Genomic DNA, 5,008 nt, shown 5'->3' with positions numbered 1-5,008 from the left:
AAAAAATTAAAAAAAATTTAAAACCATAAAAGCAGTGTAGGCTACCTCCTCCACCGCCGCTTTCACCTACACCGCCACATCCACTGCCTCCTCAACCTCCTACTCCATATGGACTTCGTCCTCCTAGATCAAGAGTATTATTTTTTATTTTTACGTATTTTATGTTATTTAAAGTAATTTCCCTATCCACATTTGTTTGCAGAACACTTGCCATGCTCTTAACACATTTCTCTGCCATTTGCAGCCCTCTAGCCCTTTCCATGACATTTTTACAGCCATTTTAGTGCTCAAAAGTTCGAGTCCCCGTTGACTTCAATGGGGTTTGGGTTCGGGGTCAAGTTCAGGTCAAGTTTGGGTCCCGAACTCGAACTTTGTTGTGAAGTTCAGCTGAACCCGTCGAACCTGAACATCCAGGTGTCCGCTCAACTCTACTGCAGAGAAGTGAACTCTACAGAACCGGAAGAATTAGCCTATTATGAAGCTCCATTGTCATTTTTTGGATGATACATTCCAAATATTCCACAATCTTTAATTTAAATCCATTTTCTAGTGCTTGCTTCTGCAGCACATATACAAAAAAATTTGAACGATGCAGAGAAGATTAGCATGGCCCCTGCGCAAGGATGACACGCAAATTCGTTAAACGTTCCATAAAAAAAAATTAGAATTTCTACTAAACAGAGAACACTGACACTTGAGATGACATCAAGAAACTTCAAGGAAAGATAATAAAAAAAAAAATAACCATATCCACTGGTGTATATATTTAGTTGAGGTCAGAAATTAGACACTTTTAAGGGATGAAATCATGCTGAAGATGGCTGGACACGTACAGTAGGAACTTGGAAGGACAGTGCAGAATCTAATCTGAGAGTTCACTGAGAATCAATTGACGGTTGTCGAACTCAAAGCCATTTATCATGTCTGAATTCTGAAACCCTTTCCAACTTTACATAGTAAAAATAATGAATTTGTCTCAGTTTTGACCTTGTTGGGGGCATTGCTGAGCGAAGGCACGGCTTTTGGGTTTATATGGCTGCAATAAACAGGAGTATTCTACAATGGCAGAGGCAAGATTTCTAAGAAAAGATACAAATGCCAGTGAAATATAATGTCATTCTTCACTAAGGTAATTTTAAAATGGGAATTTTTGTGTCCATTGTCTGGGTATTTGACCTGCCCCAGGTAGCCATGTGCTGTTTCACAGTGCAACACAGGACCATTTTTCGGCCTGTATCACAGCTTTTACAACCAACCTGGTTTAATGAGTTAAAGTAATATCATCATAGATGCCTATTAATATAAAATTAGCAAAAATAATGTGGTCTTATTTGCAGGACAGTGTCACAGAAAACAAGTGTGGGATTTTTTTTTAGGCATCACTTTTTTTAAATTGAGACCCAGACCAATAAGTCCAACATGTATATTTATTAGCATTAGAAGTTAGGTTGAGTTCACACCAAATAGACAAAACGTACAGTAAAAATATATGGTGTTATGCTACACATTGTTGCAGTTTGCAATGAATTTATTGACTTCAATAATTTTACAAGTGATACATGTACCATATGGTATTTTCCACACCATAAAATGCACCTAGGTTTTAGAGAAGGAAAATAAGAAAAAAACATTTTTCATCAGACATCAAATCAAACCCCCAATCCCAATCAGACCTCAAATCAGACCCCCAATTCAGACCCACATTCCTCATTGTACCTACAAGTGCCCATTGGCAGTCCTCCAAACTACCTCCATACCTCCTTGACTGGTTCCAGAAATTGCAATTTAAATCTGCTGCTATTGAATGTACCAATGAAGTAAAATTTTGCATTTAGTGCATTCACTTCTGGTCTGAATCTTCATACTACATCTCCACTGCAACAATCCCCAGGGAGCAATAGCCTGAGGGAGTAAACCATGACAAAACACTTCATCAGGGGCACTACTACTCCCATCCTCTGCACCAGCTGCCCGGAGGCTTGCTGTAGAAACACTTATTAGTATTCCCTTCATAAGACACACTGCCATTTGCCTCCACTTTTGGGGAAAAAAGTATGTCTTATGTTGTGGGAAATATGATATATTTATATATACAGTACAGGCCAAAAGTTTGGACATACCTTCTCATTCAAAGAGTTTTCTTTATTTTCATGACTATGAAAATTGTAGATTCACACTGAAGGCATGAAAACTATGAATTAACACATGTGGAATTATATACATAACAAAAAAGTGTGAAACAACTGAAAATATGTCATATTCTAGGTTCTTCAAAGTAGCCACCTTTTGCTTCGATTACTGCTTTGCACACTCTTGGCATTCTCTTGATGAGCTTCAAGAGGTAGTCACCTGAAATGGTCTTCCAACAGTCTTGAAGGAGTTCCCAGAGATGCTTAGCACTTGTTGGCCCTTTTTCCTTCACTCTGCGGTCCAGCTCACCCCAAACCATCTCGATTGGGTTCAGGTCCGGTGACTGTGGAGGCCAGGTCATCTGGCGCAGCACCCCATCACTCTCCTTCATGGTCAAATAGCCCTTACACAGCCTGGAGGTGTGTTTGGGGTCATTGTCCTGTTGAAAAATAAATGATGCTCCAACTAAACGCAAACCGGATGGAATAGCATGCCACTGCAAGATGCTGTGGTAGCCATGCTGGTTCAGTATGCCTTCAATTTTGAATAAATCCCCAACAGTGTCACCAGAAAAGCACCCCCACACCATCACACCTCCTCCTCCATGCTTCACGGTGGGAACCAGGCATGTAGAGTCCATCCGTTCACCTTTTCTGCGTCGCACAAAGACACGGTGGTTGGAACCAAAGATCTCAAATTTGGACTCATCAGACCAAAGCACAGATTTCCACTGGTCTAATGTCCATTCCTTGTGTTCTTTAGCCCAAACAAGTCTCTTCTGCTTGTTGCCTGTCCTTAGCAGTGGTTTCCTAGCAGATATTCTACCATGAAGGCCTGATTCACACAGTCTCCTCTTAACAGTTGTTCTAGAGATGTGTCTGCTGCTAGAACCTTGTGTGGCATTGACCTGGTCTCTAATCAGAGCTGCTGTTAACCTGCGATTTCTGAGGCTGGTGACTCGGATGAACTTATCCTCCGCAGCAGAGGTGACTCTTGGTCTTCCTTTGCCGGGGCGGTCCTTGTAGCGCTTGATGGTTTTTGTGACTGCACTTGTGGACACTTTCAAAGTTTTCCCAATTTTTCGGACTGACTGACCTTCATTTCTTAAAGTAATGATGGCCACTCGTTTTTTCTTTACTTAGCTCCTTTTTTCTTGCCATAATACAAATTCTAACAGTCTATTCAGTAGGACTATCAGCTGTGTATCCTCCTGACTTCTCCATAACGCAACTGATGGTCCCAACCCCATTTATAAGGCAAGAAATCCCACTTATTAAACCTGACAGGGCACACCTGTGAAGTTAAAACCATTTCAGGTGACTACCTCTTGAAGCTCATCAAGAGAATGCCAAGAGTGTGCAAAGCAGTAATCAAAGCAAAAGGTGGCTACTTTGAAGAACCTAGAATGACATATTTTCAGTTGTTTCACACTTTTTTGTTATGTATATAATTCCACATGTGTTAATTCATAGTTTTGATGCCTTCAGTGTGAATCTACAATTTTCATAGTCATGAAAATAAAGAAAACTCTTTGAATGAGAAGGTGTGTCCAAACTTTTGGTCTGTACTGTATATATTTATTTAACAGAAAAAATGGCCATCAGATCTCCCTACCCCCACACTGCGCAGGCGCGGAGATCGGATGGATGTAACCGTGCTTGTGCACTGGGCCCTAATCTTTCCCTACCCTAAGGCTGGTGAGGCTCTCCGGCGCATGCGCAGTGTCCCGGTGTCCAGCTGAACTCCGCTGTGAGATTTTCCCTAAATTGTTCTTTTTTCCACGCGAGTACAAAACATTTTAATGAGTTTTGCATGCGCGTGAGAAAAATCGGCATGTTTGGTACCCATGTTTGGGTTAGGTGTTGTGTAAATTTTATATTATAATAATCTAACTCACCTTAATCCTCTTGTTCGCGCAGCCGACATCTCTTCTGTCTTTATCTTTGCTGTGCAGTAGGAATAGGACCTTTGATGACATCACTGCGCTCATCACATGGTCCATCACATGATCCATCACCATGGTGATGGATCATGTGACGGACCATGTGATGAGCGCAGTGATGACACCACAGGTCCTTTTCCAACTGCACAGCAAAGATAAAGAGAAGCCGAGCTGCGCGAACAAGTGGATTAAGGTGAGTTAAATTATTTTATTAATTTTTTCAACCCCTCCAGCCCTATTTTACTATGCATTCTGTATTAAGAATTCTATTATTTTCCCATATAACTATGTTATAAGGGAAAATAATAATGATCGGGTCCCCATCCCGATCGTCACCTAGCAACCGTGTGTGAAAATCGCACCGCATCTGCACTTGCTTGCGGATGCTTGCGATTTTCACGCAGCCCAATTTACTTCTATGGGGCCTGCGTTGTGTGAAAAACACACAAAAAAAAGCATGCTGCGATTTTCACGCAACGCACAAGTGATGCGTGAAAATCACCGCTCATGTGCACAGCCCCATAGAAATTAATGGGTCCGGATTCAGTGCGGGTGCAATGCGTTTATCTCACGCATCGCATCCGCGTGGAAAACTCGCCCTTACAGCCTGGAGGTGTGTTTGGGGTCATTGTCCTGTTGAAAAATAAATGATGGTCCAACTAAACGCAAACCGGATGGAATACCATGCCGCTGCAAGATGCTGTGGTAGCAATGCTGGTTCAGTATGCCTTCAATTTCGAATAAATCCCCAACAGTGTCACCAGCAAAGCACCCCCACACCATCACACCTCCTCCTCTATGCTTCACGGTGGGAACCAGGCATGTAGAGTCCATCCGTTCACCTTTTCTGCGTCGCACAAAGACACGGTGGTTGGAACCAAAGATCTCAAATTTGGACTCATCAGAGCAAAGCACAGATTTCCACTGGTCTAATGT

The 5,008-nt window shown here is 41.9% G+C and overlaps 1 non-coding gene across 1 annotated transcript; it reads left to right on the top strand.

Moving 5' to 3' along the window:
• The first annotated feature begins 549 nt into the window (after positions 1–549).
• LOC122933511 lies at positions 550–658 on the top strand. Its single transcript, XR_006388466.1, has one exon. It is a non-coding gene; the product is annotated as a U6 spliceosomal RNA (small nuclear RNA).
• Positions 659–5,008: the final 4,350 nt, after the last annotated feature.

Source organism: Bufo gargarizans, chromosome 3 (genome assembly GCF_014858855.1).
Source record: "Bufo gargarizans isolate SCDJY-AF-19 chromosome 3, ASM1485885v1, whole genome shotgun sequence".
NCBI classification, from domain to species: domain Eukaryota; kingdom Metazoa; phylum Chordata; class Amphibia; order Anura; family Bufonidae; genus Bufo; species Bufo gargarizans.
This window is presented reverse-complemented; position numbering and strand designations above follow the sequence as displayed.